At 43.7% G+C, this 27,626-nt stretch overlaps 1 protein-coding gene across 1 annotated transcript in view; it reads right to left on the reverse strand.

Annotated features, from left to right (window-relative positions):
* The window catches only part of ATP8A2 (ATPase phospholipid transporting 8A2), a 504,492-nt gene extending 477,300 nt beyond the window's left edge, over positions 1-27,192 (reverse strand). The window contains exon 1 of the mRNA XM_029938484.1: positions 27,119-27,192. The gene's annotated coding sequence lies outside the window, so the exon portion shown is untranslated. The remainder of the gene's footprint in view (positions 1-27,118) is intronic.
* Positions 27,193-27,626: the final 434 nt, after the last annotated feature.

The raw sequence follows: 27,626 nt of genomic DNA on the forward strand, positions 1-27,626 counted from the left end.
GGACCTCGGTGTTTTCGGCCGCTTCGATTGAGTTTAGGACAAAGATGCCATTAAAAGGGGATGCGTCCTGCGTTCAGTCGCCGCAGAAAGGGACAGTGAAGGCACATCTCCGTGCCCTACAAAGGAAATTCCCAACCCTCGAGGGGTGACGGGCTTTGCTCGGGCCCGTGATCCTGAATGTACCAGCTGCTTTTTTCCCTAGATGCGCCTGGCAACCTAATCCCAGTCCCCGGAAGGGGGGTGCGTGATCTTCCATTTTATGGCGCCTGCTAGGTTTCTGTGGTTAGGACACACGCAGGTCTATCTCCTTAAGAGTTGATTTCAGTCCTATAGTCAAGCCTCTCAGAGCCACCTCCCCTCCCCCACCATAACCTTGACGTAGGCAGGTGTCAGCATGGAGAATAATGATATACCCATTACTCACACGGCTACACCGGAACACACCACCATCTCCAACTACCAGGTGTATCCCTTAGGACCAGGGGCAACCCGCTTCAAGAACAGACCTTCAGGGATCACAGAAAACAAACGCCTTGCAGAGGAAGCCTTCTCTCCTTTTCCTCACCTACATCCTCATTCTACTATCTGCCATGCTTCCCACCTACCAAAGAGATAAGCGGTGTACACCGTTTGAAGGAGCTGACATCTCATTTCAGGAAACAGCTACTTCACAGGTGTAACCAATATTCACGGACAGAAAAATCTTGAAAGTGTTGACATCTTCCTGAAGTGAGTATAAGCCTATTAATGCTTATCACCGGAGGGGACCAACCATATTATCCTGAGGAGTCTTCACAGCTGGGCCCCTGGTTGCAGCGCCAGAGCGGTTCCCCAGTGTGGGACCCCATCTCCTTAGAGGCTCGCTCCCTATGTCTAGCTTCCACTCTCGGGGTTCCTCTGGCTTCTTGGGACTTCTCAGCCCTCTGCTGATGGACAAGGGGCAGCCGAGGGGAAAAGTTCCTACCTCAAGACTGGCCTGCAAGCTCGGGCTCCCACACTTCAGGCAGAGAATGCTGGGTTTTAAAGCACTTGCTGATTTAAGGCAGACAGGCTAGTTTCAAAAATATTCCCTACATAAAAATACTGCTTGTTTTCCTCTGCCCATGTACCCTGCTTTGTTCACTTCCAGCATCTATCATCATCGCCTGGTATCTGTTTGCGGGCTGCCTTCCCATGGCCAAGAGCGAAGCTCCAGGACAACGGACACATGTTTTGTTCAGCAGAGTGATCTCCGCACCTAGAACAGGACCTGGCACACAACGCGCACTCGTATTTGCTAGGCGAGTGAGTCACTTTCACTCAAGTCTTCTAAAGGGTCGCTTTGAATTCTCCAGGCAGAGATGCAATGGTTTGCCAGAGGCCTCAAGCGCCATGGATTTGTATGGGGCACAATGGTCCACTCAGTGGCTCTTGACCCTGGCTGCACATCATCATCCCCAGGGAGCACCCACAATTAACTAGATCCTGGGCCCAACTCCTGCAGATTCCGACTTGCTGAACTCTGTGTCAAAGTGCCACGAGGGATATGAGTGGGCAGCCACTGATGAGAATCACTTGTGGGATGCTGCTGGGAACAACAAACCCAAATGATCTGGCTCCTGCTCTCAAAAATGTTAGCCAGTAAGGTGCTAAGGTATACCCATGGTTAACCAGTACACCGCAGTTTATGACAAGTGACTAAGAGTGGGCTTGAAGGTGCTAAGGAGGGTCAGGGGTCAGCAGCCTCTTCAGGCGTGAGGGGAGCAGGTGAGAATAGAGATGGAGGACAGATATGAAAGCATTAAAGCACAGATAAGGTTTCTTTTAGGAAAGAGGGCACGGACATTTGCAGGTAGGCCCTAGAAGGAAGTTCGGCAAAGGCCCAAGTAGACAGGATGTATGAGAAGTCAACTAAACCAAACAAACAAAAACTAACACTGAGGGTCCAAAGTGGGAAACAGAAAGGAAGCTGGGGGTGGGGGTGAAGGATTGGGGTGGATTTAAATGCCAGGCAAAGAAGTTTAAACTTCATCCTGAAGGCCCTCTGAAGCTACAGATGTTTTCTAAGCACGGGAGAGGTACAGCTGACAATGAGGTCCAAGCAGAAACAGAAAGAGGAGGGGATCTGTAGATAAAGGGATCATGTAGGAAATTAATTCTCCAGTCTAGAAGCAAGATGTTAAAAAGCAAGACTTCAATGGAGAATGGGCAAAAAAATAAAAATTTAAAAAAAACATAGGAGAATGATCTCAAAAGGAAACCCTGTGAGACTTTTTTGGGATTGACTGTGTGGGCCAGGGGGAAAAAAAGAATAACATTGGGTAATTCAAATTTGAAGAAGAGAAGATTGGATCCAAAAAAAGCACTACTGATAGAAATGAGAATGGAAACCATTTTCCCACACAAGAATTTAAGTGTTGGATAACGAATATTGGGGTGCAGAATTTTATACAATTCGTAATAGAATGACATGAAATAATGTCTCCCAAGCATCCACCATGCATGAGACCAGCTCACCTTTCTACACGACATCAGGGCCAGCCCTGGAATTTTGTTCTGGATAGCAGTCATTAGAGTGGCCCCCTTCTCTAAGATGCCAATGACTTTCCTCTACCTCAGTGGCCTCATCCTAACCAAATCCTGCTTTGGAGAAAAACATTAATCTTTTCCAAATACCACACATCTGTTGAAAATATATCGCCTAAAGAAAAAATGATACCATATATAGCGAAGCACAGAATGACTAAGGTTTCAAATTCAGACTCATAAGACGAATCCTGAGTTAATGCATTTTGAAAATACCACCATGCAAAATTAGAGGATATGCTTCCAAGTCCCCCATATAAACAAGCACAGTGTCAGCAGACAGTGGGAGTTCAATAAATATCTGTTGAGAAGGAACCCAAAGTAAAAAGAATGAAGAGAAACAAGAGTAGGCAAATGGACAGGCTCTAAGCTTGCCTACTACAAAATGGAAACACTGACAAGACAACTGGCAGCCAAGGGCATGAGGACAGGGGCTTTGTCTTGCTCACGGTTCTAGCCCTGTCATCCTGAATATGCCTAGCACACAATAGCCAGTCTGTAAATATAGATTCAGGGCTAATGTGGCAGGTCCCTTTTGAGGATACCTACCCAGTGCTGAACCAGACGCCCTTGCCTTCCCACATGCAGGCCAGGGAGCCCCCAGACAGGTCTATAAAATAGTCTATGCATGCATCACAGCTTTTTTGTAAGTGTTTTATTTATTTATCTGTTGAGAGAGGGGGCGAGAGAGCAAACAGGGAAGGGGCAGAGAGAAAGGGAGAGGGAAAGTGCCCAAGCAGGCTCTGCACCATCAGCCCCAAAGACAGGGGGCTCGAACTCGGGAACCGTGAGATCATGACCCGAGCTAAAACCAAGAGTTGGACGCTTAACCAACTGAGCCACCCAGGCATTTCCATGCATCATAGCTTTTTGCACCAGGGACAGTTACTGGGTCCGAGATTGACCATTAGAGGAGTCTTCCATTTCTGCATGTGGCTGCTCTGTTAAGGTCCACACTCTGGGTCTCTGGATGGCCTTCTTCTCCCGAGCAGTAGGCAGGGAAGCCTACTTTCTTTGGAATAAAGATGAAAGCATTTCATGGAGAGCAACAGAAAGTGTCCCAACTTTCTGGATTCTGGGTAATTTCCTTCCTAGATCTTAGCTATACTGGGGTCTCTGGGATCCATGACCCACTTCCAAATAACCAGAAATGCCAATCAGTACTGTAAGGAAGCACAGAGAACCTATTTTTTCCTTCAACACAGATGAGTAAGTAAGGATAAAGAGGGAGAGATACCTACTCATGTATAGATCAGCCTGGGAGGGGGGCTGGGGGGGCAAGATTTTAGAGGCCTCAGGCCCAAGTGCCATTAGATGCCACAACCCACACCCCCAAGAAGCCAGATCTGACAGAGGGATGTTTTCATGGCAACACTTGGGTTGGTTGGTTTGGATAAAGCCCAGAAATAGCTGGAAGGTGACTGTCTACCAAAGAAGCCCGCCCTTCCTTCAGAGCTTCTGCCAGGATAGGAGAAAGAATTTAAAAAAAATTTTTTAATGTTTATTCAGTTTTTGAAGTTTTTGAGAGACAGAGAGACAGAGCATGAGCAGGGAAGGGGCAGACAGAGAGGGAGACACAGAATCCAAAGCAGGCTCCAGGCTCTAATCTGTCAGCAGAGCCTGATGCAGGACTCAAACCCACAAACAGTGAGATCATGACCTGAGCTGATGTTAGGCACTCAACCGACTGAGTCACCCGGGCATCCCGAGAAAGAATTTTAAGTAACAGAGACACAGGATAGGCACAGAGGATGGGGGAAGAACAGGGAAGGGGCAGTGAAAAGCAGACTAGTTCTAGTACACATGCCATGGACACCTGCAACTCTACCACGGGCCCAGCCACCCCGTGGCTCCAGCTGGCCTGTTCATCACTTCCCACTTGCTTTCTTCGTGCCCTTAGAGTATTTTAATTTTGCTGAATGGCCCAAATTTCTCATTTAATTCGCACGATACATCTGTGGCAACAAGAACATGAAGTCACTAGCTAGGAAGCAGGGACAACGCTAGACCTCCCACTGGCAGGTAAGCAGATAGAAGTGAGGACAATGCCTCGTGTCTACTCATCACACAGATTAACTCCATGGAGATCATTCTGGAAAGAGAATGAAATATCTGAACGGGTTTCTGAAATCCCTTCCTATCTAAGTAATCATTTTTGTTTTGTGACTATTTATACAATAGACATTTTAGTGTAAACTAACTAGGTCCAGGGAGTTAAGAACCTCAAAGAGTTCAACATAAAAGGGGAGTTAATGGAAGGCAAATTTTTACTAAGCATGTCATGGCCTTAGGCAACATGGAAATAAGGGCCTTCACTCTCAACTGCAGTTATTTTTCTCTAACTCAAAACTCCAGATGCTGGTGATTTATCTAGTCCACTTCCCTTGCAAGGAAGTTTCACTCCTTGACAGTAGAAATTCTTGGTAAAGAAATACTCTAGTCTTTCTAAGTCAGAAGGAAGGCTTCTATTAAAGTGGTAAGCTAGACCTTGGACACTGTTGTGGAATAAAGAATTTGGCTGCCTCTGTCGGGCTTCCTGGGGGAGCGTCTAACCCCTTACAACTACCCCAGTGACAGAAGTGTCTTTGCTATTCATGGTGGGGCCCCAGGACCATACCCAGCTTTATGCTAAGGAGGTAACTCTGGTGGGCCCCTAGATCATTTTAGAATGGGGGCTGACGATGCCAGAAAACCCGGCCACGTGATTAGAAGGTTGGGTCTGACCTCCCAACTCCAAGGAAGGAGGGGGACTAGAGACTGAATTCAATCATGTGGCTAATGATCCAATTAATTATGCCTATGTAATGAAAGCCCAATAAACACTAGGGACACCAAAGCTCAGGTGACATGTCCTAAGGACACGGAAGCTTCGTATGTGGGACCCTCCCCAGACCTCACCCTATGTGTCTCTCTCCAGTTGGCTGGTCCTGATTTGCACCCTTTATGATAAAAACTGTCATCCTAACTCAAGTGCTTTTCTGAGTTCTCAGTTATTCTAGCGTGTTTTTGAAACTGTAGGGGTAACGGGAACCCTTGAATTTGTAGCCATTTGGTCAGAAATGCAAGTGGCCTCAGCATCCCTGAGCTTGCAGCTGCTGTCTGGAGGGAGGGCAGTCTTCTAGAAAAACTGTGCCCTGAACCTGTGAAGTCTGAGCTCCCTGTGGGTACTTAGTAGTATCACAAGTGGACGGCAGACATTACTCAGTGAACTCTAGAATGACAGAACCTAGAGGGAGACGTTATGAGCAATCACAGAAGTCTGTGAGGCCAAACGCAAGAGACGGTTAGACGCCAAACCTGCAGAAACTTGAATCCAAAGCTCCTTCCGTTAGAACAGGCCGCCTTGATGCACTTCAGCAAGTCACAACACCATCTAGCTTTGGTCTCTTCAACCACAAAACAGAAATCAATGGTACAAATCAAAGGCTGGCAAACTTGCTGCAAAGGGTCAGACGGTAAGTATTTTAGACTTCGGGCTATGTATGGCCTCTCTTATTTAAACACAAAACTCTTAAAAATGTAAAAAAAAGAAAAACCATTCCTCGCTCACACGCCAGATCTGGCCCCCAGGACACAGTTTGCTGACCCTTCATGTGCACAAAGTTCCTTCCAGATAGCAACCTGATTATATCACAACTCCCAGCTCCAGGAAATATTAAGCATCTTCCATGGCAACAAAACAGGACACATAATAGCAAATAGGATCTTCAGCCTTTTGTAGCTGGAATTGAGTGGATCGGGTCTTTTCTCCTAATTTTGTGTGCACTTTTTGTACACTAAAAAGTATGTAAAAGATGGTTCTCTTTGCCTCCAGAAAATTTTCCAGGAAAACAGCACTCTCATCAACAGAGCTTCATAACAAGAGGCATGTGTGTGCATGGGTGTGTGCGTGTGTGTGTGTGTGTGTGTGCGCGTGCACGGACACAACACATCCCTCCCCTGCCCAAAAGGGTGTCAAGTTCAACTCTGGCCTCTACACTCCGTGTTTACAAAGATGTTTCATAACCCAATGACACAAAGCAGACCAGCAGCTGGGGAAGCCCTTGAGCTCCTAATCAAACGAACATACTGAAAATGCAGCACAAATGGGAAATGTGATTCTTCTAGCCATGGCGGACACATTTTGGAGGCCTTTCCTAGACCCCACATCGCACAAACCACAGATCTCCAAATATAGCATCTGAGATCCATTTCTACCCAAGAATTTAAAAAGAAACACAAAGAGAAAGGGACACTTTTTACTGCCGATACGTATTGGCTTCTCTTTTCTCTTTGTCAGGGACAGAGAAAATGAGGAGGGGAGAAACCGGCCCTGGGCTACTTAGGGTTTAAAGTATGGCTGCACAGTGAGTTTATTCAAGCGAGTGTTGGGCCCTTCCTAGAACTTCGGCATTTTGCTAGGCAGCAGGAGTGCACGTGGTTCAAGGCATAGGCTTACGCTTTAGTAGATGCAACAGAAACAGAGACTGAGATACAAGACAATCCAGAGGTCAAGGGTGACTGCCAGACTTGCCAAGGCCAAAGGACGGGGTGACTTCACTGAGGAAGCATTTGAACCAGGCTTACGAAAATGAGTAGAAGAGTATGATTTGGTTGTGTGGGAAAAGCAAGGCATTCCAGGACTGACGGCATGCGGGCAATGACGTGCGCCAGTACTTTCTATCCAGCTTCTTTGGCTCGGGCACCAGGGGTGAAAATGGAGCCACGGTAATTTGAGGCTTTGTTTGCACCTAGTACAGCAATGCCAAGCAGGCTTCTGGTTCCTCGAAACCCATTTTAAACCTTAGATAATTCAGTAATTCACAAACGATGACTGTTAATATAAGTGTCGACAAGTGTGCTTTTAAAGGAATATCTTTAATACACACAAGCGAAACAACCAAAAAAAAGGCTGGGTTTCACGATACTCAATTCAGAGGATTCTTCTGTATGATGGGCCAGATTGGCCGAGGCTTAAAATACAAGCCCAGGGACTTCTGTTGCAACTCCTTGTTGCTAGGGGATCGATAGTCATCACTCCTGGGGCCAGGAAACCGGGTACAAATGAAGGGCACCAACCTTAAAAAAATCTCACTACAGATTCACTACACACATTGAAGGCGCCTGTGAACAGCTAATCCTAGGAGAGGGGCAGTCTTCTCTGAAGCTGGAGTCTGCCTGTCTGCAACATCTGGAGACACAAAACACCTTGACCGAAGGTGTCCAGATGCACTGACTATTGTCTCCGAGCCCAACCCACCACGCCAACATCATCGCCCGTCTCTCTGCAGCCCTGGAAGGCCCCACACTTGTAAACCTGTTCCCGGACCACATGGGAAGAACAGGTGGGCGATTCAGGAAAAGGAAACCTTTTCTTGCCCCTCAGTTTTATCCTCATGTACATCACATATCTCCCCTCTTGGACTGGGGAGACTTTCTCCAGAGAGAGAAAAATGAAGATGTTTCTTTTCAGACGGATTTCTTCTCTTCCCAACCCCATCCCGGCCTTCCACCTCCTAACAATTAAAAGGACAGGCAAGCTTTTCAGTGCATGTCCCAGACCTCATTCTTTCTGCATCCCAAACAGCCCTTTACAAACCCAGCTCTTCTTCAGTGTAGAAAATGCTGAGCGTAAAATGCTGAGCATCAAGCCCTCTAAGGGCTGTTGTGAACCCTTTAAAGGAGAGAAAAGTTAATCTATAAAAATCTCTTTAACAAAAGGCTAGCTTGTCTATCACTGCTATTTTTGAAAAGCATAGGGTGAAGACACCTTGATAGTTCACTTGGTGGATCTTCGAAACTTTCCCCAAGGAGCTGAGTCAAATCTCAAGTATAAGAGAAACGCACGTTCATTTGCTCCAACTATTATCCTGTTTTACATGTGAATCCGCCCATCATGTCTGCTTTTCACCACTGGTCATATGAAGCAAACATTCTTGATTTCTATCACCAAGCTTAACATAACCTTCAAAATTACACACAATCAGAATCGAAAGAGTCAACCAGGAGGCCAACTTTATTCCCACCTCCACTGATACAACACATCCTTTCCCAGTTGTGATGGCTTCTCCTGACTTTCTTGTTGATGTGACATTTTGCGTATCACATTTCTTCTCAGACACAGAAGTGAGAAAGTTCCAAATATGGAAAAATCGTTAAAAAGGAGGAGCAATGCCAAAGAGATGCAGATGGAGTCCGTGAAATCCCCAGCATGCTCCACCGACTCGTGTGGCCAAGTCCACCAGCGGTCTCTGCCATATCACTGAGAGGTCACAGATAGTTATGGGAAGGAGCACAACAATGTCTTGTTGAGCTGGGTGTCAGCACTCTATATGCACTAACCCATATAACTCTCAATCCACTCACGAGGAGCGTGTTCATTTTGGAATAAAGAAAACGAGCCAAGTCACCAACTAGCTTTGTATCTCTAACTTGAGTTTTACTCAGTATGAGTCATTTATATGCCCTACATTATAAATAATTTGGGAGTGGGGCTTCAAGGAGTTTCCAAAAATATCCAAATATTTGTAGGGCGGCGTGGGTGGTCCAGTCGGTTAAGCATCTGACTTCAACTCAGGGCATGATCTCACAGCTCGTGGGTTCAAGCCCCGCATCAGGCTCTTTGCTGACAGCTCAGAGCCTGGAGCCTGCTTCGAATTCTGTGACTCCCTCTTTCTCTCTCTAACCCTCCCCCTTCCCCCTTCTCTCTCAAAAATAAACAAACATTAAAAACTTTTTTTAAATAGACAAATATTTGTTGATGGTCTTTTATCCTTATTAGGTCTGGGTTGATTTTTTTTTCCTTTAACTAAAAGTAGAGCCCCAGAGTCTATGCATTAAAAAAACCACAACTCCCCCAAAGGCCAGGCTCACAGGCAATATGGTGGTGGTAGTTGTGATTAGAAGACTGAGTGCTTAACCCAGGAAAACCAAGTCCTTAGAGATTCAAGGGCTCTGAAGGCAGGAACATATAGAAGAAGTCAGGAAGTCAAGAAGCCCAGCAAAAAGATGGAGGCACACAGGAAGTCATTCATTCATCCAAAGTTCAGAATATTAAAGAGGTGCCTGGGTGGCTCAGTTGGTTGAGTGTTCGACTTTGGCTCGGTCATGATCTCATGGTTCGTGGGTTAGAGCCCCATGTTGGGCTGTATGCTAACAGCTCACAGCCTGAAGCCTGTCTTTGGATCCTGTGTCTCCCTCTCTCTCTGCCCCTCCCCTGTTCACACTGTCTGTCTGTCTCTCTCTCTCTCTCTCTCTCTCAAAAATAAATAAAACATTAAAAAAAAAACCAAAGTTCAGAACATTTTACATGCACAACGTCAACATCAAAAACCCTCTCCCTGCCTTCAGAGAGCTTGTAATCTGGGGAGGAAACAAATCTATGCAGAGTACTAAATGTGCAGGATGTAAAACCTTTCCTTCCACCTGCATTTTCTTCCTCTTCGAGTGTTCTCCACCTGCCAGCAACTCTCTTCTGAGAAGTCTTTCTCCCCACACATCCTCAGGCTGGGATAGAACACCCTACCCTCAGACATGGCCAGGCAGGGGACTCCTCCAGGGAACATTTTTCTCTGTCTTACACAACTTCCATAACCATACCCAACTGTCCAGTCTGTGCATTTTCCATGTCATAATTACGCTGTGTGTCTTTCTGATTGGAAAGGCCTCTGACTGGAAAACACAGACTGTGCCTTGTTGACCTTACTATTCCTCAGCATCTGTGGAAGGGGGAAAAGAGACCTTGAACGCTATCGGTATGTAATGTCTAAGAGAAAGACTAGTATTTCCAGCTGTAGAAGAAAGGGGGCAGTATTGGAGAGATTTAAGAGGTCTCTCACTACAAAGCCAGCAACTGAGCTCTACATAAAGAGCTCCAAAGGGTAAAGATGGAGAAGGACATCCATGGAGTAAGACAAAGCCATAGGCAAATATGAGCTGTGAGCTGCTGTCATGCAGCTTTCTAGAATGTCCTCTCAGGACTGTGCTCTACTCCCCTCCACACCCAGACAGATACACAAGAATGACAAAAGCCCCTAACTTTTGCTTCCCTACGCAACACTGCCTTGGAAAACCTGAGCAACGAGTAGATATTGGAAGGACCATTTTGATAGACGAGGTATAAGCATCTAGATGACTTAGCGGTGGAACCATGTACATAATTACACAGATGTCAAGTCGGATATGGTGTAGTAGAGCTACAAATCAGGGGATGTGTTCACACAGGGAAGGGTCTCTAATCGCAAGTTAGCTGGGCACCAGAAGGACAGCAGCTGATTTTAGAAGCAGATCAAAGGAATTAATGAACAAAGCCTGGCAGCTGACTTCATGACAGGGACAGGGAAGACCAGAGCTGGCCATTTTCTGATGCTCTTCCTTTACCTATGGATTTCTGATCATTTAAGCAATTCCTTTCCCATGGAATGAAAGGACTTCCACAGCGGACTATGAAATTGTAAAGGGAACACAATGAAATCCACTGTCTATGTAGTAAAATATCCTCATGACCAATCGTTCTCTGAAGATGAGGGAATTGAGGCCCAAATGATAGCAGTATTGCATTCTACTCTTGGACAAGAGTTCAGTCTACTGAAGACACCACTTAAATGGACTGTATGTTATGGAAACCTGCCCAAATTGTCTCAAGTTCTCAGTAACGTCTGAAATACAATCCCAGACCAGAACTAGGTTTCTGTAGCATGCTCCACCCTTCACATCCTTTGTCAATGCACTGGTCCCAACCAGAGAGGCCTGCATCCTTCCCAGACCTTCCTCTTATGACCTTTTACTCTACTGACAACCTGACTCAGTTCCATACACCTGTAGCTGAGATGTGGGGGTGGGGCGAAGACAGAGATAATCAGCGGACTACACCCCTACAGAATTTAGGGACACCCTCTGAAACAGACCTCTGTGCAAGGAGATAAAATGGACTTATAAAATGGGAGGTGGGGGACAAAACAAAACAGCCACTCCAAAAGTTCCGTAAATGCAATGTTACTAAGACCAGGGTATCTCTTAAAATTCTGCAGTTAAGTCCAAGCTATTGTTAGGCCCGCAGGCTGTTACTTGCCAAGCCCAGTTCTGGAGGTTCCCACTGGACCAGCATCACAGTGCAAGGCTCTCCGAGTGCAGCTCTGCCTCCTTCTCTCTTTTCCATCCCAGGCAGGAGATGAGCACTGCTGCAAGAGGGCTTTCCTCGCTCAGCCCCACCCCACCTCCATCTTTCAGAGGCATTGCCCCAAAGGAACCTCTCCTACCCTAACCCCATCGCAGCAGCTGTGCTCCCTTGGTCTAGTGTGCCCTCACTGCAGCTTGCATTTTCCCTATTACAGAGAGCACAGTTTCTGGTTTCATCTGAATAATGCCAGCAATGGTTGAGCCACTGTACACGGGGTTGTACCAACTACAGAGCAAAACACACACAACACTGCAAAGAGACAACAAAGCAACAAAGGATCAAGTACCAGCAACAAGAAGACCATACCATACCCCAGAGAGACACAATCGAGAGCATCTGGAGAACACAGATAAGCTAACAGTAAAGCCCTCCAAGTACTTAATTGGACCAATATCAGAAGTACACATTCAGTAAGGAAATAATTCAATTTTGATCTCCAGCTCTGACACACATGGAAATCACTGATATTAGCTTCAAACACCAAAGCAGGTTGGCAGAGAGAGGGATGAGGTTATGTGAACCTACTTTGTTAAGACGATTTCTTAAGAGGGGTGCTTGGGTGGCTCAGTCAGCTAAGCATCTGACTCTTGATTTCAGCTCAGGTCAGGATCCCAGGGTCTTGAGATCAAGCTCTGAATCGGGCTCCATGCTGACAGTGCAGTGTTTGCTTGGTATTCTCTCCCTCCCTCTCTCTTTGCCTCTCCCCTGCTCATGCTCATTCTCTTGCTCTCTCTCAAAAACAAAATAAATTTTTAAAAAAGACATTTCTTAAGAAAAATGTAAATAAAGTACAAATGCATTTCAGTGCATGGTTGGATAGGTATTACCTCAAATCTCTGTTAGGTAGAGCGACTTTACCTAAAAATCACTACCCAGAATATATCAGGCATTGCTTAGATTCAACCAGCTCTTGGTTCAGCCTCATCTCTTAAACTGCTCTGGCCATCACTTGAACTTGACACTTCTTGGACCACCTGGACCACCTGCAGCTCCTCCCTCTTTCTTCATTTGGGAGGCAAGAGATAGGAGACAGCAGACACACAAGGGTCCTGTGCTGGGACCCTGCCTCCACAGCTCAGGCACCTATGACCGTGCCTTCCTACACTCACCTTTCCCCTCCTTGCTTCTCGTCCTCACTGGTAGCATTCACCTCTCAACAGACTTCCTCCCACTTCTGACAGATCTAGAGTTCCAGTCAACAAACAGGAAACGCCCCTACACTTCTCACACTATAAACACTGAGTCAACAAACTCTGGAGTCATGTGGTCAGAACAGAGCTCCTCATCCAGGTTTGCTAGGTCTACGTTTGTCTGTGCTTTCAGAAGACAAACAAATCTGGACCTGGGGACTTCCAGGCATTGAGATGGGGCACACAGAAGGGGCCAGGGAGCTAGCAGATGACTGGAAGCATCTGCCTGACCAGAGCATGTATCCTGAAATTCTGTTATGGCTGGTAATGCCTTTCTTCCCATGAAAACCTATCTTAGAGCAACCATGACCTACAGAGTTCTGGCCTAAAGGAAAAGCGAAAGAGCAGCCTCAACACATGAGCAGCCAGAAACCAAAACAGTGTCTCCTCCTGTGCATGGAGTTAAAAACAGACACTTGATCATTTTATTCCTGATTAGAATGTATCATTTTCTGCTGAGACAACATAGTTTGAAGTCTAAGGGGGAAGGGTTGATTTACTTTAAGACTATGAACTTCAGGGCGCCTGGGTGGCTCAGTCAGTTAAGCATCTGACTTTGGCTCAGGTCATGATCTCACAGTCTGTGGGTCCGAGTCCTGTGTCAGGCTCTGCGCTGACAGCTCAGAGCCTAGAGTCTGCTTCAGAATCTGTGTCTCCCTCTCTCTCTGCCCCTCTCTCACTCACTCTCTTTCTCAAAAATAAAGACATAAAAAATTTTTTTTAAAGACTGAACTTCAGTGATCTAAAAAATATGTTTCAGCTTTTGATTTCCTCAAGTATAAATTATTTATGTAAATCCTCCTTTGCGTATTTCATAGAACCTACACCTCCAAGGTTTATTGTTGCCAATTTGTACACATAATAAAAATAAGTTTATGGATGTAAAAAAGATTATTTTAAGCCACACAATTCAAATAGGTAATGACAAAGACGATGACAAGTAACTTCATTCTTCACTCCATGACCAAGAGGAGAGCCATCCATAAAAGCCACATGCCTGCCACCTATTCCTCTCCCTTCTCAAACCACATCTCCCCGCCCCGTCCCTCGATACTTTCTCTGCCAGAACTTCCTCCCCTGTTGGCTTTAAATTCTCTCCTTCTCTTAGAGAATAACTTCAACATTCAGAAAGTCCTGCTTTTGGGTCCTTGAAGTCAAGGACTATCTCATTTCCCTGGGATCCCTTGCATTTAACATGTGCTCAAATTGAGTAAACGGATTGTCTTTACATTGTGGAGGGCAGGGAGTCCCTCCAGGAATGACTGGCCTGAATTAGACATAGTTCAGCATCCTCCCTTGCAATTACTTCCCAAATATTTCAATGTGTCTTTCAATCCCACATCCAGTCGGTCAGGAAATCCCATCCATTCTACCCCCAACCTGGACAGATCCTGAGTCAGACTACTTCTCACTCTTTCAGCGGCTACCACCCCAGATCATCCCAGGAGCCCTCCCCACCCCGCCTGGACACCTCAGTAGCTTCCTAACCCATCCTCCTCCCACCTTCCACGCAGGAGCCTGAGTCCTATTTTTAAATGTACTCCAAGATCTGGTGGAACGCTTTTCCACCACACTTTGAGTAGAGAGCAAACTCCCCACCATGGGCTAACACGGCTCTATTCCAGACACACTGGCCTTGTCTTCTGTCCCTCATAGACATCCAGCTTAGTGCCGCCTCAGCTCCTTAGCTCCTACTATTCTTCCTGCCTTAGCTGTCCAACGGAGGATGTGCCTTCTCCAATTTCACTTCTCTGGTGTCTTAACTCTTGGGTCTCTGCTTAAATGTCCCAGCTTCAAAGAGTTCTTCTTTTAGTGGGCCATCCACAGTAGTTCTTCCTTTCAGTCATTTGCTATCCAGGCTTCTTTTCTTTAGAGCGGGGACAACTCACATAAATACCACTTATTCATATGTCCTCTGTCTATGTTTCTAGGATGTAACTTACATGAGCTAAGTTTCTCATGTTTTCTGCTCTCCGTCTGGCACCTGGGACATGGGTTTGGCACTTGCTGTTTGAGTGATTCAATGAATTCACCCTGCTTTAACAAGTCTTAGCAAATATTCAACTCTGTTGCTAAGGTTCATTAATCACCTGCTAATATCAACATTACACATATCATTGATTCTTTTCACTGTAACCATAAGTCAACATTTTGTCCTTTAGTAAGGCAGGCTTTGAGCGCCATTTTACTAATTTCACAAATGGTTCACCCACAATTTAAAGCTTACTCGATGAGATCTGACTTGTTTATCTGAGCAATGAAGATAATACCAGCTTTACTAATAGTTTTACAGCGCTACCACCGAGACCTTGGGTTTGAAAAAGGTAAGTAAAGTACAATGTTCTATAATAAAATAAGGAGGATATTATAAAATCAAAGACATTAGTGACTGTAATCTAATAATTAAACTTCCATTTCCTAAGTCCTTCCCCCTAGCTGCCAGGTGCTTTCCGCAGAGACTCACATTTAATTCACAAACACCCTGTGAAAGCCCTCAGCACCCTTTCACAGATGAGAGAATTGAGAAACTTCGAACTACCTGATGAAGTTCACTGAGTTCATAGGGAATAATACCCAAAGTTCAAATCTAGGTCTGTCTGCTTCCATTGATTGGGCTTTGAATTTAGACAACATTGTTTTACAGAGATGTTCTGTAATAGTAAAAAGCCATCCAAAAACTTAGATAACATTGTTGGCATGAGCAAACATGTATATTTAATGTAAACACAATGACGCAGTGACAATGCGTTTTAGTCACATAAAGCAACCAGCGGCGCTCTTCTGCGCTCTAAGTGGTACCTGGGTGCACACCTGCATTTCTGGAACACGCAGAAGCCCAGGCATTACCCATTAAAGTCATGAAGACCATAAAACAAACACCCGGGTCGAACTGTGGTCCAAATCGAAGAATATAGGAAAACAAAGTTCTGACAACATGAAACAATAAGCTGAATAAGAAAACAGGGTTTGAAAAAGCAGCTACGTTGAGACAAAGCTGCACATGTTTCAAGTTATGTGGCCAGCTAGGTTGAACAACTTACCCTAAGAGATTTTAAAAATATAATTTCTGAAAATCAACATGCTAGAACAGTGCACATAACCATCTTAATTGGCCTAAGTAACTTCCAAAATGAGACATATTCACTTTCCATTTTCAATTTTATGATCACCTTGAGGACAGCTAAAATCAGACATTTGAAAAACCATTAAGCAAACATTCACAAGGCAACGCAAATGATCTAATAAAGCAACTGAGGGGCTCAGTCAGTTAAGTGTCTGACTTCGGCTCAGGTCACGATCTCATGGTCGCTGAGTTTGAGCCCCACATCAGGCTCTGTGACAGCTCGGAGCCTGGAGCCTGCTTCAGATTCTGTGTCTCCCTCTTTCTCTCTGTCTCTCTCCCACTTGTGCTCTGTCTCCATTTCTCAAAAACAAACATTAAAAAAATTTTAAATAATAATAATAAGCAACTGAGTCTACTTTATAGGAAGATAAAAATAATTAAAACCAATCCCCCCAAAAAGAATTCCTTGAAGGAGAGATACAGAGTAACTACATGAGGCAAGGACCCCTCATCACAAGAGCCTCGCTCCACATAACCTATGTGCCCAATTCAGTGTGGCCCCATCCCCACTGCTGTGTGGACACACATCTGCCAAGTGGCTGCTCACATAGATAAGAAACACAGGCTCAGGAGCAGCACAAAGCTATCAGCTCTAGGGAAAGCCCGCACACCCGACCCATTGTTAATGCCACGGTCCCAGCAGCCACCAGGTGTTACACAAGTCCAACTCAAAGCCCTAAATCCACCTCCAACTTGAAGAAACCCAAGAACAAATCTCTCCATCTTCTGACCCCAAACACTGATACGCTCTCCTGAGAGGAGCTGGATATAGGTATCAAAGATAGCGTTGTTCTTATAAAGCTTCTAATTTAAAGATTCTATTAACTGATGTGGTTGTAGTAAAACAAAAACATCACAATGCTATGAGAACACCTGCTAAGTATCTACACATCAGCTTCTGTAATGCCTCAAAGCCCATGGAGCCCCCTTTTTGCCAAGAGTCATCATTCCCAAGAACGGCTCTATATTTACTTATTTTATATTCCAACCAGGGATTCTTCTAAGCCGGTTCACTTAGAGTCTCGACTTTGTGTTTCAGATCCCAGGGCCTTCCACACGTCCACCATTCCCTTCTAACCATATTACTCTTGTACCCTAGAATTCTAGTTAAGTCCCCTATTCCCCTTGACCAAAAAATGTCACTTGCATATTAACTAACCCAATAAACTCTTCTTTTCCTACTGTGCTTTTCACGGTTCATGTTGAAACTCTTCCTACATTTAATGTCACCCTCAAGTTTTTATCATCGAGAGGCACTGCATCACAGAGGTCTTGTTAATTACTGCAACAGGAATAAACACCTCAAGTATTGAGAAGTGTAATTATGAATAACCAAAAGACTAAAGATTATTTCATTGTGGCTACCCAAAGTGCCCTAAAATGGCATTTCTGAACACTTTCTTCATATCACAATTTGTGTGCACATGTATAAATTTTGAATTATAGGACAACGTCGATCAGATAACAACCAGAGGCTAACATCGTGCTTGCTATCCAATATGGTAGCCATTAGCCACACATGACCACTTAAAATATGGCTAGTCAGAACGAAAATATATTGTAAGTGGAAAACACACAAAATATTTGGATTATTTTGTATTTAATAAAGGAAATAAATGATGTCAATTTTTTATATTGGCTACATTCTGAAATAACATTTGGGATATTTGGAATTCATTGAAATATACTGTTAAAGTACGAATATGTCACGTAAAATTTCTATTTTACAGCACCAGCTTAGCAGTTATAATTTCATTATCATCTTACCTGTCAATATATCCCACAGCCCTCCCAACTCCTCAGACTCACGATTTATATCTCAAAGAGGAAAAGTAATTTCAATATCAGCTTAAGGAGTACCTAACAGGGATGACAGATCTATACCCAAAATCACCACTTCCTAAGCTGAGTACTAGCACTTTCCTAGCTGTATAACTCAACCTATTGGCAAATACCCCTCCAGCTATGATTTAGGGACCAAAATGCCTTAGAGAGAATCCCAACTTGATGTTGGAGTTTTTCGCCAAAATCAAAACTGTGTTCTTATAAAAGAACTTTAGCCCTGCCTTAAAGGTGAGCACGTATTTTGTTTATCCCTGTTTCTAGTAAGATTCACAAACTAGACATTCCCTTACCTCAATTTAGAGACAATTAGAGGGGAAAAAGATTGTCACAGTCAGTCACACTGGTCATCAGAAGTGAGCATTCACAGCAAGGAAGGGCACAGAACTAGACAGGCTATACATGCCCCCCAAGTCACACACACCCCAAGTGTGCCAAACACAGCAATGCTGAGGCCATAGGTTAGAGCAAGAGCACAGCCCTAAAACCCCAGCCACAAAGACAATGCTAAGCAAACACCAAATAATCACTACTGTTCACAATTTCCATTTTGAATCATTAAGAGAAGTCTGTATAACACTTTCCTAGGAGTCCTGATGTTTTGCCCAAATTTATTTAATTCAAAAGTTCTCTGTTATGGTTTTTGTTGGGAGCTGCCGAGCTTTTGGCTGCCTCAGGGAAGGATATATCGCTCTCCAGGGAGCAACCAAAAAACAAGATTTACATCTGGAGGCTAGGAGAGTGCCACTTCCTGGTCCAAGATTTTGGCGATGGTCATGCTGAACCAGATGAGAAAAGGCCAAGGTGATCAAAAGATCAAACCGCATTTTGGATTATTCAGTGCTAAGCTTCCCCTCCCCAGCATTGCAGACGCTAGTCTGTGCGCTTCCTTTTGATGCTGTGTCCGGAGTTTCAGTTTCGTTTTACCCCTTTCTCTAATATTCATTTGACTCTGTTACCTGGCAACCAACCTGGGTCAGTTCCTCGCCCCCAAACCATATATAAGATAGAGTGTTTTCTGGAAAGAGAAAGAAGGAGAGGAAAAAGAATAAAAGATGAGGCTTGATCGTATTCCGTGTGCTGTCTTCACTCTCTGTGCGCCCTTTCCTGCCCTTTCTCTCCCTCCCTCAGGAAAAGAACCCACGAGGATTCTCCGCCAAATGCCGGGGATGAGTGCGCTGGGACCTGGCTTTGGCTAAGACAGGTTTTGGTAAATACTTTTCAAAATTGCTCATGTATCAAAGCTGTATTTTTAAACAACTTTAAATACTTAATATAGTATCTCCTGAAAAAGCTAAAGAAGAAGTTTACCATCTTAAATATTTGGTATCTTCCTAAAAATATAAAATGTTTAAAACAAAATATAGTATTAGACCTTAAAGACATCTGTGCCTATAAATGCACTGGTAGCCAGTGAATTATTATTACATACTTAAAACAAACTTAAATAGCATATCAATCTTCAATAGCCCCATTTTCAAGGATATTATATTGATAGTTGATTTATACAAAAAAGTCACATCCAAGTGGACATAAAAACCAGTCATAAGATTATAAGGAAAGAAAAGCACCTAAATAGAATTTAGTAGGGAAAAAATCAAGATGATACTCCGTGACACACAAAGAACAGAAAGTAATGTTCTCCTACAGCCCCTGCCAGGGAAGGTGCCAGAGGTGCAGGTCCAAACGTCATGTCACAACAGTCACCTGGATGACTACCACTTATGCTAGGCTGGGAGCTTCCGCTAAGTTCTCCAACGCAAACTCATGGACATCTTAAATTCATGAGGATGTGTTTGTTTTAAAAGAGAAGGGCTATCCTCTCTCTTCTCTAAATGCTACATTGAGATTTTGAAAACTGAACACAGCATGAGGTCTATGTTTGGGGTATGGTGTGACTTTCCACTACCGTAAGAACAACTCAGCTTACAGATGTCCCAGCAGCTAGCTCCCTCAACCTGTACCACAGTAAGTCCGGAGTCTAAGCTAATTTAGAAGACGAAAAGTACATATCAGCAACCAAATAGATATTGAGATTATCATATCTCACAAATTTAAAATTTAAATACACAATTGGGATTTCTATTTTGAACCATGAGGGGTATAAGGAGGTCCAGACTAACACCCTCCCACTAAATGATCAGAAAACTGGAAAAAAAACATAGGATACAATTATTTTCTGGTATCAATTGACAGGCAGTATAAGTAATCCTGGAGAGAAGAGAAACAAGGTGAGCCCTATGATCATATTTTTCTACCTGGAAACAATTTCTGGACCAACGTGCAGTTAGCAGAGAACCCAGACGAAAACCTCACAGTCTCACCAAATTGAGGAGACAAAGATCTCAGTCTGAAAAAGCCAAAATGCTGAGAATTTACAGGGCAGAAAAGAAAATTTATGGGACAGGAGAAAGGGGAACTATGCAAAACAGAAGCTCCAGAAATTTGCAAAAGGGTCACCCTGAATGTTCAGCTAATTTCTAATCTGCACATACATATGGCAAAACTCATCAAGGCCGGGAAAAGATTAATTGCCAAGGCACTGGCAAAGGAATAATTTCCAGCGTTCACACAAAGCCAGGAAATTGTCAGAGGTGCCATGAACCAAAGAAGAGAGGCCTCACCCACTCCACTGGGAATCGTGTCTTAGCGTGAGACTGGAACAGACCTATAGGAAAAGCTACTCTAGAACCACTGCATAATAGCTCAAAAACTAGCCCAAATAGGGTCAAATTAATCTATAAGTAACTAAGCGCAACAAAGTCCAAAACTCCTGACGGCAATTAAAACCTGGCTCTCAGTTCACAATATTTCATATTCAGTCAAAAATTACTAGACATGCAAAGGAACAGAAAACCTGTATGAAACAAAGGGTCCATACTCAGAAGATAACTCAGTAATGGGAACAGACCCATAAGTGAGAACAATGTAGAATTACCACACAAATATGTTTAAAAAAATAACTGATATAAGTAGATGCAATGCATTCAAGGAGTTAAAGAGGGATAAAGAACATAATAAGAAATGAGATATAACAAATAGAACTTCTAGAGATGAACACTAGAATATCGGAATAGAAAATGATACTGGGTGGAGTTAAAAATCCAGTCAGGTTGGCTCAGTCGGTTGGGCGTCCGGCTTCAGCTCGGGTCATGATCTCACGGTTCGTGGGTTCGAGCCTCGCGACGGGCTCTGTGCTGACAGCTAGCTCAGAGCCTGGAGCCTGCTTCGGATTCTGTCTCCCTCTCTCTCTCTGACCCTCCCCTGCTCGCACTGTCTCTGTCTCTCAAAAATAAATAAAAACCATTAAAAAAAATATTTTTTTAATCGTCAGGCACTGCAATGGAAAGAATTCATGGATTTGAGAACCTATCCGACTAAAGCACTGAGAAAAATACAACAGAGCTTCCGTGACCTGTGAGGCAGTATCCGGGGTCTACAGTGTGTATAGTTGGGAGTCGCAGGCACAAAAGTGGGGGTGGTGCAAGGAGGGAAAGGAAAAATATTTCAGATTTAATGAAAACTATAAATCCAAAATGTCCAGAAGGTCAATGAACCCCAAGCAGGTTAAACAAAAACACATCAAGGCATAACATATGCAAATGACAAAACCAGGACTAATGAAAAATATGTTAGCCTGGAAAAGGCATAGCGCATATTGAGGAAGAAAGATTAGAACTCTTAGACTTTTCAAGACTTTTCATTAGAACCAATGAAAGTCCAAAGAAAACAGAACATCTTTGAGGGGGGTTTTTAATGTTAGTTTTGGATTCCTTGTCAATAAAATCTTTCAACGATGAAGGTGAAAAAGATTTGTTTTTATATAAGCAAAAGCTGGCAGAATTTATGTGTTCCAAGTTCAAGGAAGTTCTGTAGACTGAAGGAGAAGACTATCAGACAGAAACCAACCCCACACAAAAACAAGGGAGGCCAAAAGCTGGAACTATGTAGGTAAGTGAGATGTTTCCTATAAAAATTTTTAAAAATTATCTGATAACATAAAAGTGTATTGTGGGAATACTTAGAACTAAAATGGATAGTGTAATAGACAGAAGGAGAGTGAATAAAAACATACTTTGAGAAGGTTCTTATAACAGACGTAAAAAACACTACCTTGTTATTTTATAGAAAGCAACAAGTGAAAAGATGCACATAGGAAATCCTGGAACAATCCCTACAAATATCAAAGAACTATAGCTAATAAGCCCAAAGTGGAGATTAAACAGAATACCTAAAATGCACAATGAATACTTTTTAAGAAGGCAATAGAAGAGGAAAGTAAAGAACAAAGAAGAGACTGGAGAAGTAGAAAGCAAGAAGCAAGATGCCTGACTTACACATAACCACAGTGATAACTACATTCATTGTAAGTGGCCCACTTACTTCAATTTATTCCATTGTCAGATTGCCTCTGCATGTATCTTTTTTATTCAATCTGCAACAAATCCACTTTAAAGATAAAACACAGATAGGTTAATGGGGAATGGAAAATGATACGAAGTAGACCACCAAAAGAAAGCTAGAGTAAGTATCACAATACCAGTAAAAATAGATATTTAGAACTAGGTATTATCAGGGTAAAAAGGCACCTTTTAGGGTGCCTCGGTGGCTCAACGGGTTGAGCGTTTGACTTCATGATCTCATTCCGCATGAGTTTGAGCCCCGCATCAGGATTTGTGCTGACAGCTTGGAGCCTGGAGCCTGCTTCAGATTCTGTGTCTCCCACTCCCTTTGCCCCGCCACCCCCGCCATTTCTCTCTGTTTCTCTCTCTCTCTCTCTCTCTCTCTCTCTCTCTCTCTCTCTCTCAAAAATAAATAAACATTTTTTTTTAAAAAAAGGAACCTTTCAGGGCACCTGTGTGGCTCGGTCGGTTAAGCATCAGCTCAGGTCATGATCTTGCGGTTTGTGAGTTCAAGCCCCGTGTCAGGCTCTGTACTGACAACTCAGAGCCTGGAGACTGTTTTGTTTTCTGTGTCTCCTCTCTTTATCCCTCCCCTGTTCACCCTCTGTTTCTCTTTCTCAAAAAAGATTTTTTAATAATATAAAATAAAAATAAAAATGAAAAAAGACATCTTTCATAATTATAAAAATGTCAATTCACCAAGAGGACTTAGTCCTAAACATTTGTGCATCTAATAGCAGATCTATGAAGCAAAACCCTTAGACCTGCAAGTAGAAATAGACAAAGCCACAACTGTACTAGAGACTACAATACTTCTCAGTAGTTGATACAACAAAGAAAGAAAATCGATGGTGAAATACAGGATGTGAACAACACTCTAAAGCAACCTGACAACACTTAGACAAGGCTCCACCCAAAAGAGGAGAAATACACACAGGCCATTCAACAAGGTGAACTACAATCTATACAAGTCTCAACACACTGAAGGGCTGAAATGATATAAATATGTTCTGATCATGATTAGAAATAGTGGAAAGCTCTTTGAAAAATATCTAAATGTTTGAAAATGAAACACACTTCTAAATGGTAGGTCAAAGAAGAGATTGCAAGAGAAATCAGGATATATTTTGAACTGAATAAAAATAAGGCTCTAGTTTGGGGGCAGCATAATGATCTGAGAAGTAGACACATGAGAATATTCACAACTACTTCCCTCATTTTTCTTGGGATTATGGAGGTGAAAGGTAAGTGAGATATATAAAAATATATCGCAGGGTGTTCTGAGCACCATGAGTTATGAAGAATGCCTTTAGAAACTGTCACGCTTGTCTTTCCATGAGTGGCCAGTAGAAAGGAGGCGGGCATGGACACAAGGGCAAGGGAGGAAAGAGGCAGAGGAGGCCATCTGGCAAGAACAGGAGCCCAACCAAAGTATCAGGATTACAAACCCTGACATCCAGAACACATATTGCTCATCTATACTGACTCCGGGAGGTGGGCATGAAATCTATGTCACATATAGGGATCTTATAAGGCGGTTGACTTGTTCGAGTTCACAACAGTTGTGAGAGCTAGGGAGGAAATCAGAATCCAAGCTTGTTATCCAAGCATTTATGCCTACTTGAAAGCTCACAGATCGTTTTCCAGGGACTGCACATCCCCAGACATCCCACAGTCTTGTCCCTCAAGTTCACCTGGGCTTCCACTAATCCACCAGCCACGCTTGCGCTGCCCCCTCCACACCCCCAGCCATTCTCTACATGAGCTTCCTCACTAAGAAGAGTTGTCCTCTATTACCTTTGCATGGCCCATTTAGAATTTAAATTGTGCTTCTCCTATACAATCTTATTGATTAGTGAGAGTTTACCCCAGTCCATGAAGATGTATATTTTAGGTGGAAGAAAACTCTTATATACTTGACTAAAGTCAGCATACCTCAATTCTGTCAATAGAACTAGTGCCCACTTGTGCTCAGAGCAATGCGGCGTGCTTAGGACAAAGATGAAGGAGCGTGACACTGTCCTTCGTGGGTCCCCCAGCTCAGGGTTAAAGGAAACCTGTATACAAGTAATTTCCAAAGAGAATATCACGTGCTACAAGGAGCTCAGGTACCATGGGTCCACAGAAACACGTGGTGGCCTCCTATCCAAGTCAAAGGAGGACAATACAAGTGTTCTCAGAGGGGTGAAGAGACCCATATTTAAAGACAATGAACAGAGAGGCCATAATAAGACATTCTGGATAAAAGCAACAACATTTGTAATTTCTCCAAGGCAGTAACAAACATACAACACTCTGTTCTGGAGGCCGCAAGAATTGTGTGGTTAGAACCCAGGTACATGCCACGCACTGAAGGAAGACGAGCACAGGGAGTAGAAACCCAAACCTGAAGGGCCTCGAAATCCAAGTCAGGTAAGCTAAATGTTACAGGCCACCTGAGAGGCAATGAAATCACTGAAGAGGAGGAGGAAAATATGTCATCAGGCTTGCAGGCATTGAGCAGCGTCACACAGCTCGGGTTCGCAGAGAAGACTGGATCCTGGGGAGTATGAGGAAGGGAAGGGGCAGGTTAAATCACTGTGGAGACCCGCCGTGTAAGAGACAGTGGCCAGAAGAAGGCAGCAGCAGGACTTAAACCAGCAGAGAATTTTGGAAAATCACTAAGTCACTGGACACAAGAGGACAAACATCTGAAAGGGGAAAGCAGAGCCAGGAAGGACGGGGTGGCAGCAGCAGCGATCAACCAGCCACCATCAAGCACTGTGGAAAAAATGAGGTCTGGGTGTCTGAATGGGTGAAAAGGACGCAAAGGGAAGAAAGCATGAAGGAGAAAGAAGAGGAAATTCATCGTTGGGTTTTTGTATTTGAACAGGTCAAGTTTATAGTTGCCATGATATTTGGCATACATTTAGGCATTTGTACACAGAGGCTGAAGTCCAATCCAGACCAGAGCTTAAGGAATCCTGCATGGAAAGAGGGTCCGAAGCTGGGTGGTGGCAGTGATGGTAGAAGGAGACTGTTAAATGAGACAAACATGCCAGGCGTGGGATTCACAGTGTCCTGTGGCTTAGAGGGAATGTAAGCGTTAAATGCTTATATAAAAAATGGGGCGCCTGGGTGGCTCAGTCGGTTCAGCATCCAACGTTGACTCAGGTCATGATCTCATAGTCCGTGGGTTTGAGCCCCGCATCGGGCTCTGTGCTGACAGCTCAGAACCTGGAGCCTGCTTCCGACTCTGTGTCTCCCTCTCTCTCTCTGCCCCTTCCCCACTCGTACTCTGATTCTCTCTCTAAAAAATCAATAAACATTAAAAAAGAAAGAAAGAAAGAAAAGAAGTCTAAAATGAACAAAATAGACTTGGGTCCTCAGAAACTAGGAACAGCAAATTAAACACGAAGTAGAGAAAGAGAGAAGGAAATGAAAAAAATAATGAAATAGTAAAGAAACCATAACAAAATCTGTAACACCTACATCTGACAGTGTAAACGTAGGGGAAAAGCCTACAAAGCAAAAGCAAAAAGAAAGTGTTTAAAATGGGCACTTGTTTCTGAGAACTGTGTAGATACCTGAGCGTAAAAAGGAAAAACTAAATAATCACCTAAGAAACGAGAAAGCTTTCCCTGGCCACCCCTTCAGAAAGACGTACCAGGTAACTCACGTGAAAATACACTCAAGCATAAATACAGGCTCCAGAAAGGGCATTGTCAGAACTGCAAGGCAGCCTCCCTTCACCACCCTATTTTAAGGAGGAAGCCCAGCAGAAGGGAAGATTTGGGAACAATTTCAACAGAGCTCCACCGTAGGGCAGCCTCAGATTTTACCAGCCAACATCTGCATTCTAACATCTTGATGGGCTCCCCTAGCGGGTTAGCGCATTAAAAAACAACAGGAAAAAAAAAAAAAAAACATTAGGAAAACAATAGAATAAAAGCTTATAACAAAATTCCAAGGACAGGTGAGGAGCAATCAGAAAAAGTTACACCCACGATTTGTGAAGGAGAGAGAAGACAAAAGTTCCAAGTCCAAGTTAGATCATCTACTCCCTCCGGGTCACTGTCCCTTCACTGTGGACAACAGACCCGATTTTCTTAATGCTAAGCAAAATGAAGTTCAATTTTTAAAAAGTGTATGTGAAAGGTTGTATAAAATGAGGCCTTGTCTTATCCCTAAAGAGGTTTGGATTCTGAACTTGCTTAAATTTAATTCATTGTCACTTTCAAATGTGTCTAATTTGAGCTCATTTTACTGTGCTACCTGCATTAATGGTTTTAAAGTTATTCCGAGACAGGCAATATTTGTTTTTCTTAAAACAGAACATAATCTTTGAAGTAACCTTGATCAATGTGATTTCGCCAAACTTAAGGACTTTGATTCATTACAGGATTTTAGGAAGGACACAGGCTGGAAAAGGATATTGGCAGTTGGTGTATCTGACACTAGACTTGTGCCCAAAACACAGAACGCATACAGATCAAGAGGTAGAAACAAGGTAAATGAACTAAAGGCTTGAACAGGTATTTCACGGAGAATACACACATGGCCAACAAGGATATGAGCAGACGCTCAGCCTTACTCATTAGAGGCACGCAGGTTGAAACCGCAGAGGAGTGCTAGACTGACGCCCACAAGCAGGACTTCAACAGAGAAACAGTGCTCACGCTCACCAGAGTGGGGCCTGAGTGCTGTGAGAATGGGAACCCCCTGGGAACCCCCTGTACCACCCTGGAAAACCATCTGGCAGTTTCTGAAGGATGTCTCTATCCTATGAGTTAATTCTACTCCTATGTGTTTTATCCAAGTTACGGCCACGGAAAATGTGTATGTACTAAGATCTCACTCGTAAGAGGAAAAGCACTCCGACGTTGATCAGCCAGGGGTGGGTACACCAACGGTGATCCGTCGTCCAGTGAACACTCGCGTGGTTGAATCACATAGACATCGAGCTGGCTGAGAAAAGGCAACAAAAGAGTATATCCTGTAAAATTCCATTTAACTGAAGTTTGAAGGCAAACAAATGGAGGGGTGATCGAAATTAAATCAGTGACTACATCCAGCAAGAAGGGGACTGCGTGGAGAGCAGTGGAAGGGGTCTTCTAAGGTGGAAAAGTCTGCCATTCCTTTGGGCATTGATCACAGGCATACAGATGCATAAATATTTGACTTATCTACTCTAGATTTGTATATGTTATGTTAAATCTCAAAAAGACAGTAAGATAAAATATCCCAAATGTAACTGTCATTCGAGTGACTTGACTTTATTTGATGATTTTCTATCACTCCACAGATACTTGCTGATACCCACTAGGTGCCAGGCACCCTTCCTGGCACTGGAGCTATAGAACAAA

This window comes from Suricata suricatta, chromosome 4 (assembly GCF_006229205.1).
Source record: "Suricata suricatta isolate VVHF042 chromosome 4, meerkat_22Aug2017_6uvM2_HiC, whole genome shotgun sequence".
Lineage (NCBI taxonomy): Eukaryota > Metazoa > Chordata > Mammalia > Carnivora > Herpestidae > Suricata > Suricata suricatta.